Source organism: Parasteatoda tepidariorum, chromosome 1 (assembly GCF_982258835.1).
Source record: "Parasteatoda tepidariorum strain Cologne lab strain chromosome 1, Ptep-v5.0, whole genome shotgun sequence".
Taxonomy (NCBI): Eukaryota; Metazoa; Arthropoda; class Arachnida; order Araneae; family Theridiidae; genus Parasteatoda; species Parasteatoda tepidariorum.
Window position 1 is genome coordinate 40,716,864 of NC_141755.1, and position 10,593 is coordinate 40,727,456.

Consider the following 10,593-nt stretch of genomic DNA (forward strand, 5'->3'; position numbering starts at 1 on the left):
TGATAAAAAATAATACCATGGCTACAAACTAATCTACCTTATTCTCTGACTGAAATATCTATCTTCCAAATACTATTTATTGAAATCTAAATTTATAATCAAAAATAATACCATGGCTACAAACTTAATCTATCAAGCACTGGGAATAAAGTTTTATTTGATAAAATACTTCAGTGAATCGGAAATTCTTTTTTTCTTCTCAATTTCAGCGTAAAATCGGGGTTTACCTGACAACCGTGTATAGCTTATCCAACTTGTATGGTATTCGATAATTGTATCGCAATCTTTATTTAAAATCCTTGTCAAAAAATTGAAGAGATTGAGTGACCTTACATATTTAGAATTATATTTAAATCACGATATTTTAGAGGTTTAGAGGGACCGATAATAGATTACAAACGGAAAATAGTTTTTTTGAACATCCTATGCCAAAAACTGTATCAATAAATTTGTAACTTGTAACAATTATTTTGATTACTATGTTCAATACTTGCGCAAAATTTCGTAAGCCAAGATTAAATATCTATGGAAATAAGGACAGAGAAGAAAGAGAAAAAAATTATCTTCCGTTTCTTGTGATAATTTTAAAAATATTTTATAAAATGAAACAAAATTTTTGGAGCAATTTAAAATCACAACAATGCTACTGTCATTTTTAATAAATTTTATTCAATAGTACAAAATGAAATTCGTGGAAAACCCCTTTTCATTTTGAGCAGTCTTTAAGTACTAAAACTACTTTAAAAATTGCTTAAAACTTTTTAAATTTTTAAGATATTCAAATCAGACTCTTTTTATTAGTTGCCACATACGATTCACTACAAAATTAGGAAAAAAATTACATTTTTCCCTCTTATGCATAGTATAAAAAGAACTACTTTAATAACTTATATCGGCAACAGTGAGTCCATCCAATTAACCAAAAGTTTAAGGTAAAAAAAACGTTTTTTACCTTTGTGGTTTTAAAATCGTTTACGACTGGGATGGTAAAAAAGAACATAAATACAAAACTATACGGTTTTTTAACCATTTACAACTAGCATGACTTCAAAACCATAAAAAAAAATTAATTTTACTCTTGAGCTATTTTTGTTCGGTAATGGGCATCCGGTTTTTTTATTAATCGTAAGAGATAGAAAATACTGGACTTTTTTGTGTTTAGCAGCTTTATGATACTGTCATCTATACGTGAAAGAGAGTATCGTATTCTAATAATCCAGAATCACAAATTGGGGAGAGCACAGGACACTAGAAGCTCTTCTATTGGTCACGAGATTGATTGACTTCTTTAGACGGGTCTAGTTGGTGCGAGAAAACTCTTGTTGTTTAACCATATTAGGTGAAAGCATTTAATAAACTGTTTTTTATCAGTTAACAGGTTAAATACCGCCTTATTTATAATTATCTGACTGATTGTTTGAATATGGTAAAATAACAATTAAATAATTTGTTATCGAACCATTTTTTTTCTAGACATTTCTGTCAGTGTATTTCTAGTAAATAACAATTGTTTTCTCATTTTATGTCGTACTTATTATTTCCCTTTTTCTCGTGGAACCTTTGACAACTAGACAATTGATTGACAATTTGACAATTTTTCGCTGAGTATTAGGTTAACAGAGATGTTCGTAGATTATTATACGCCATTCTTTTTTTTAAAAAAAATGTATCGTCAAACGAACAAATTTCTTTCATCCAAAAAAAATGGAATTGTTTTATTATAAAACCGTTTCAAATAACTGAAACTCTCTTTAAAGAAACTGTAAATGTATCAGGAAGTAGATGTCATCAAGGCTATTTCACTTTAAAAGAAACAAGTGCACTTATTTAGGTTTAAAAAAAAGGATCAAGGTTATTTACAACAAAAATTGATCTGACCATAACATTTGGAGCTTGTAGAGTTATAAGCTAAAATTATTCTTTAAATAGTAAGCAATACTTTTTTTAATCAAAATATAGAAGCAAGATATCTGCATGCATTTGTCTTCTATTAAAAATCTATGTAACTTAGAGAATGACAAGTGGAAATTTTCAGAAAAGAAATAATAGAGAATGCTACCCTTTCTCGATTAAATTTTTAACACTTATTCAAGTTTGAATTTTGAAATTTAAATTTTCTCTAATCTGTCTTTTTCTACAACATTTTTTCTATTATTTTATAGTAAAGAGAATTTTTTGGAATTTTCTAGTTCTTTTTATTAAAAAGATAAAATTGAAAATTACAGTAACACTAGCAAAACTTAAATAACTTGATATTCAAAATAATGGACTTTTTTTAATTACTTTCTTTAAACGTAGCAAAAATTATAAAGATTAATAAAATATGCTACTCTTTCTCAAATAAATTTCCTATTGAATTTAAAAATTAAAACTCATTCAAGTTTAAATTTATTAACTTAAATATCCTTTAATCTATCTTCTCTTAGACACTTTATCATAAAGAAAAATATTTTTGGAAATTTCTCACTCTTTTAAATTATTAAGATAAATTTAGACGTTACATCGCAAAATTTAAATGACTTGATTTTCGAAATAATGGATTTCCGTGAGTATGTTCTTAAAAGTAGCAAACTTGCTGCGTCACTATACTACAATAAATTTAATGACATGTCAAATTTATTTATCGTGAATTAAAGCAGCTGCTCATTATTTATCATGCATAAAGCAGCTGTTCGTGCATCAAGGCAACTGCTCACGTATAAAATTGCATTTCAAAGAAGTTCGCTGCGTACTTCATACATTCGAAGTGACTCCATACCCACTGTTGTATAGTAAAGTACTTTTTGTTTAACTAAGTAAGTTCAAACAATACCGTTTGGTACTTGACAATCAAACTGGTAAGTGGTTCTTAAAAAATAATATTTTTTTAAAGATATTAATAAAGAGATTTTGCAAATCCACGTTGGATTACGTACGCTCGAGTACGTCAAATTCGAAGCCATTACCACTTTTACCATCACCTTTTTTAAATCCTTCGTATCTTTTCGTTTTGTTGGCGTGGTATCATAAATCTACTGATCATAGCTGTTGATGATGCTTTATGTTTAAACCAACCCACGGATTAAAACCATGAACATATGAAAGAAAGATCAAGAATAACGAAAATTAAAATAGAGGATTCACTACTACAGAGTGTTAAAATAAATAGTGTGTTTTTACAAAAATTGGCTGATTTTATAAAAAAGGTAATATTTATTGGCTAAAGATTTAAATTATGGTAGCCAAATTGCACTAGGTCCATAAGAAACTAGATATTTTTTAGTTACTTTAAAATTGTAGAATATATTTATTCTAGTTATACAATTTATACTGGGAGAAGTTAAACTTCCATAATATACACATTCATTGTGAATGTTTGTTTTGTTTTTGTAGTCGAAGTTAAAATATTTTACTTCATTAGCATTCTTAACTTACATGTTTTTACAAATCATCTCATTTTTATTCTCGTCAGTTTAATATTTCATATATTTTACCAGAACTGATACATATACAATTTATCAGAACTGACGCATGCACAATAACTATCTTACGCACGAAAGACGGAATACAACTTATAAGAGTGAAATCTTCCTAGTGGCACACAGTCCGCAATGGAAGTAGGTAACAAATAGTTTCGTTTAACTTACAAAATCCTAACAATACTTTTTGGTACCTGTAGTTACAAATCTAATGAGCAAAAAGTTTTATTTAAAAAATAATACCCTATATAAAAATTTTACGTGCATATGACTGGCAGTTTTAAATTGAAAAGAGAGTTCCGTTTAACGTGGTTAGTAATGACCATTTGGTACTAGGAGCTATGATCAAGTGTGCAAAATATTTCACATAAAAAAATGGTACATCATTTAAAATCATTGCGTATACAGAACCTGCATTTAAAATGTAAAAAATAGTTTTGTTGAACGTGCTTAGTCCTGATATTTTTTTACCAGCAATTATACTTAATTATGTAAAAGCTTTTACCCAAGAAATAATACTATATTTATAATAATATTTTAATATAAATATACTTTAATAAAAATATACTTTATTTCTTACAATTGTAATGAACAATTTTATCTACCACCTAAATAATTTTTCACAAAAAATTAAAAACACTTGGATGAACACTTTTTGGAAAGATTATTTTAAATAAATTTATACTATAACAGGTTCAAATTTATTGTTAGAAAATTTTGAAGGCAACGAAATTTTATTTAAAACTGATGACTTTAAAATGATCGAAATTTCAATGGCATGGTTCCATCCTCAAAGACACTGAATCGATTTAGTAAAAACACTCTTAAAAAAAGTTTAAAACTAAAAAAAAAAAAAAAAAAAATGTATTTGAGCTTCAAGTTTTGGAATGGAAGAGTTTTTCTTCAAACAATCATGAAGCGGATGCTTGAATTAAATTGGTTAAAAACCTTTGAACTTGGCCAAATTTTATATGGTCCTCATCTTAAAAGAATAAACTCGTAAAGGCAAAGGTTAAAACTATTATTAGATAGTTTTATGAAGCAAGGAAACTTTATTTTAAATATTTAAGTAGACTTTAAAGTGGATGAAATTTCGATTGCAATAATTCATCTTTGCAATAACAAAAGTTATCGATAACGTTGTACAAGTAAAACACGCTTAAAAATATTTTAAACCTAAAAAAACATATATGCTCCATATTGCAATCTCTTATGTTCAATATTGAAAAATTTAAATTCAAAAGGCCAATACTTTAGCATCTTTTGTAATTTGTTTTGCTGTTTGTTGCTAATGCTAAGATCAATTTATGGTAGTTTTGCTTTTTCATTTGCAATATTCAAGTTTAAATTCTGGATCAGTCTAGTAAAATTAAAACTCATACGTAAAAGTACGAAATGTTATAACTATTCATTTGGTTCTTTCACTAATAAAATCATGATAGATTTGAATAAATTTATGGATAGTAGTAGTTTAAAAATTTAAGGAAAGAGTTTAATGCCAATATGGCAGATGGATCAAGACATTTGCAAATTTATCAGGACAAACTAAGACTTGTACCGTTCTTGGAAAACATTACATTAAATTGTTCAATTATAATCTTTAATTTTTTCTTCAAAGTTTTTCTCATTTCCCAAAATCTAGTTTAATTTATTTTTCAAATGGCAGGCATTGAACATTATTCTTCGCCTAAGAAGATGCCGGAATTGTTACTCATTTCACGTTACCCAGTGGGCACCTGTGAACCAAAGTCACGGAGGCGAGCAACATTACCCACGCCACACTGCCACAAACCCGTTTATAGGGTGGGCCACATTCACACATCACACACAACAGAGGACAACACAAGAGAAAGAAACATCCATGCCCAGAGCGGGATTCGAGCCCACAGCCATTGGCTTCGCAGTCAGGCGCACTAACCGCTCGGCCACCTGGCCGGTAAATCTAGTTTAATTAAAATGGTTAAAATAAATTTTTGCTGATGCGATGAAAGCAAAGAAGCAAAAGAAGAATCACTTCCTAACTTTCGACATTTTAAAATACTCATGAAGTGAAATTGCAACAGGATAGGAATATATACACTACCCTACAATAGCCGGAAAGGTGGCCCAGTGGTTAACGTGCCTGACTGCGAAGCCAATGGCTGCGGGTAATGTTGCTCTGTGGTCACAAGGTGCTCACCAGGCAACGCAAAATAAGCAACACTTCCAGCACCTTTCATAGCGAAGAACAATAAGTTCAGTGCCTGACGTTTAGAAAAAAATAATATTAATGGTAGAGAAACTTTCATTTTTTGGTATACTTTTTACATTTCTCAAGAAATCCTTAATGGAATATTTTGAAATTTTAGAGATGGTTAGTTCAAGCGATTTTTAAGCGATTAAAGCTTTCAGAGGTTTGATAGACCTACAATAAATTACCAAAAAAACAAGTATTTTTGAACACTCTATATTAGAAAATCAATTTCAATTTTCTAAGAAGTTCAAGAGAAAGCTCAGGGGTTTTACACAAATTTTATTTTGTATCATTAGACAAAATTTAATAGCAAAGAATAATGCCTTACAATAATCGTCCGGAAGCTAAACTTTAATGATTTGCAGAAAAAAAACTTGCAAGAGAACACATACTTTTATAGGGGTGATCCACCACAATGCCGGTCTCATTTGTAGTAAATCTTGCTTAATAGTACAAGATAAAATTCGAGGATAACCCCTTATCATTTTGAGTTTTCTTTTAAAAAGTACAAAAACTATTTAAAATTGCTTGAAACTTTTGAAATTCTCAAGATATTCAAATGAAGATTTTATTATTTGCCTAATATTGGCAAAATTACGAACAATTATGAAAAAACTTTTTAATTTTTCAGTGCATGCGCAGTATAAAAGAACCAGCTTAAATGCTCATAGCTGGCGCAGTTTTTAAATGTTTTTTTTTAATTTTAAATCAACAATTTTGCAATTAATCTAAAATTTTTCCAAAAATTTTGATTAATTCCATTGAATATTTATGAAGTTATAGCAAAAAAACTAAGGGAAAAAAATTACTTTTTCATAAAAATATCCATATTTCCATAAATATATACTCAAAATTTAAGAAACTTTACGCAATTATTAAAATAAATATAAATAACCGACCTTCCCTTAATAGGGCATACGGCATAATTCACAATTCCAGAAAGATTAAGTTTCACAACATAATTAGCAATGATACAAACAAACTACAACAATAGGCAATGATACAAGCAAATAAGTTACACAATGATTCACTACTATCACAATAAACAACCACTAAAGCTGGATTGGAGGCAACAGCAAAATTTAAACCATTGCAAATAAACCATAGAAAAGTAAAATCATGCAATGGGATAAAACACCAGTATAAGACAACCAAGTTTAATAGATGATTTTAAAGATGAGAGGGAAAAAAAAGAGTTAAAAGGTGTTGAGATAGATAAATCTAAGAGAACTATAAAATCAAGTAAATTGTAATATCAAAAGACAAAATGGCTTGTAAAATTAGAAGAAGTTAAAATCAAAAGGGCTTGTAAAATCCATAATGGTTAAAGTCAACTAGAAAATTATTTAAGAATAATAAAAGCCAAAAGGTCAAAATAAAAACAATTAAAATCAAACAATAAATTAATGCCAAGAACAAGAAAATTGATTAAAATTCAAAATTAAAACTGCCTAAAAAGTACAAAACTAGAGTTAAAACAATGACAACATCAAAGTTGCTTATCTTGCCCACTTAGGTTTTACCAATTTCTCATTTTATTCGGATGTCTCACTGTTTTTTTTTTTGTTTGTTTTTTTGTTCTTATCAAGTTTTATCATCTTTCAACCTGCTGAATTTTAATTGTCTACTCAGATTTTGTTTTGATGTTGTCATTGTTTTAACTCTAGTTTTGTACTTACGCAATTATTAAAAATAGCAACTAAAGTAATCGATACAAGTTACAAGTTTTTTGCTTTATTTTCTTTCATAGGTTGTTCAAAAATATTTGTTTTCTTTCGTAATTTATTCTAGGTCTTTCATACCTCTGACAGCCTTAAATTTCATTGTTGAGTATAAAAAAACGCATGAACTAAACGCCTCTAAAGTTACAAAATAATCCTATAAATATTTCTTGAGAAATTAAAAAATATATCAAAAACTAAAAGTGCTTCTTCCCTTATTGTAGTGTAGTGTAATATATAAACTTTTTTAATATTGACATATTTTTTGAAGGAATTATTTTTCCTACCATATCGTACCTAGAGCCACACTTTCTCGTAATTTCACGCACATATTCATTATAAACAGAAAAGAATTTAAAAAATTATCATACATTACAAAGTTTAATTAATGTATTGTCTACTGCCAAATTTTATTTTAACCTATTTATTAAGTGTAAGAAAATTAACTGTATTTATTCTTAAAAAATAATTCTTTTCTATATTCACTTTACACTATTTTCAGAATTTTGAACCAAAGTAACCCCTAGGCTGAGTAGCTGATTCATTGTGCGCATTATTTATTAACCACCCCTTGACGTACTTTCAGTGTTTCTTTGGATCAATTGCTTACATAGGCCGAGACAGTCTGGTTGGTAGGATGTTGGGCTCACGTCCAAGAAGTCGTGGGTTCAATCTCTGCCGGCCGAAGACTTCCCTTGTAGTAAATGGTGACTGGTGCACGTTAAATCTGTCGGGTCACGAAACCCTACATTTTCCCATGACAAATCATATCTCTGAGGGAGTACTGAATTGGAGATTTATTAAGTTCAAAATTACGATCTGTGAATGAATGAATTGATGTGTGAATGGGAACTTTCTATGAACGGCTTTAGAGGGATGTGCGGTTGAACTCATATTCTTTGCCACAGATGGCGCCACTGAAAAACAAGAAATGCACCGTTTGCCTTAAATTCACTTGGTTTCTCCAAGCAGGCTTCCTGATATTGGTAAATGGCATTAAAAACAACAACAACTTACTTATTCTGATTACAAATCCTTTGTTAGACTATTGTTACACCCAGTGGCCCCCATCCCCCCCCCAAGCTCTTGGGCGCATTCTTGGGCAAATTCTAAATTCCCCCCCCCAAACTATTCGTTTTATTTAGTGTGAAAATTCCCCCCCTCCCCAAGCTTTAAGTGGGCGCATCGTGCGCCCACCTTCCCCCCTGATGGGGGCCCCTGGTTACACCTTGCATAAGAATCTGCTAACGAAATAACATTACAAATTTGCACGAAAGTCATTTTAGTGGGCACGAAAGTTAAACTTTTTATTCTAATACTCAAATCATCCATCTCAAGAATATTTGAGTATCCCCGTTTCATTAGCCTAAGAAAGTTGTCTTTTTTTTTTTTTTTTAATTTTGAACGTTCAATAAGAGTATCCTCTCTGTTGGGCTTCAAGTTATTTATACTATTAAAAGTAATTTTTACGTAAACTATAAAATGTACATTCAAAACAAAACAATTATTATGTCACATTGCATCCTGATTACAAAAGCTAATATTTTGGAACTTACCTTATTTTTATCACGTTATGGATTAGTCCACAATAGAATGTTTGGAGGTATGTAACTTACTCATCAAAACAATTGTTTAAAAGAACTCCTGTGTAGCCAATGGCAAAATTTTTAAATTACCCAAAATAATTAAAATATAAAACCTAAAAATGCTTGTGTGTATTTTTTGTTTGTTCGGTTTATTTCAAAATTAAACTTTTTCTTGTACTAAATCAAAATAATCCCCAGATGACCAAAATGTAGTCCAGCTCCGGTTGACGGTATTTATTACATTTTTAACCAAATTTCGCAAAGGTACTTGTCTTGGTAGTTTTTTAATAATTTGTTATATATGACTTTTATACATAATTTTTATATTCAAAAATTACGAGAATTAGCTGTAAAATACCCAAAAACCTAGGAAAGATACTGTGTTTATAAAAAAATAAGTATTTTACAAAATTTTTAGCAATGAGGAAAATTATCTTCCTCTGTTTAATACAACTTTCTATTTTAAAACTATACAATGCTGTCTTCGATTAGAAAAATGCTGAAAGTAATTATTCTGCTGTTAGCTGTGATTTCCATAGCAAGTGCTCGACTTGTCTGTACTCCGAATTATTGTGGTAATGTTCAATGCGAAGAGCTAGATCAGAGGTCGCCAAAGTGGTCTATATAGACCCCCAGGGCTCTATTTAACAAAAGCGGGGGTCGATCTGAGACAGGGGGGCGAATGGGGGTCGATCCGAATCGGAAGGGTCGATTGTGGGTCGAAAAAAAAGCAGTTCTCAATACGCAAATCACACATACCTAATTAAGTATGCAAAATTTGAGAATTTTTTTTATAATTGACTCAATATCAGTTTCTATATAAAACATAAATTAATAAACGAAAATTTATTGGGGTGAAACAAGTATTTCCGTATCACCGCGCAGTGGCACGAACTCAGCGCAGTTTATAAGTCATATGCATATGTGCGCTTGTCCAAATGTCACGTGTGACGAGCATTGACGTTGCAAATGCAAATATCATACGCAGTTTCAGCTATCTTTGCAAACTGTGTTGAATATTTGCAGTGTCATTATTAAAACTTTTATAGTTTTGGATAATTAGTTATTGTTTCGATAAAACCATTCATTTGGTTTAGAAATCAATTTTAATTATCAATGCACAAAAAAGAAGGTAAGCATCAATAATATGGATTAGTACAGCCCGCGACAAAACTATAGCACACTTTTTATTTTTTTACAAAAATTACAAAATTGAAAAATTTTGACGAAAATTAAAATTGACCAATTTTGAACCCAATATAGCGAACCTTGCAAAAAAACACCAGGCACACCCATCTCATTGATCAAGAAACAATAAATCTTTAGTTACTTTGCTTATTATATCTACTTATGCATAATTACTTATTATTTAATAATAAGGTATTTAAATTTCAATATTAATATATTTTTCATAAAACTATTGTTACACAATGTACTATTACTTTAATAAATGTTTAAAATCATAAAATAAATGTACAAACACAGTATCTAGTAGAGTTTTATTTTAATTAACAGAAAATAACTTTTGTGGGGGTCGATGGAGATTTCGAAAAATTATATAGGGGTCGATGATCAAAAAAGTTTGGCGACCCCTG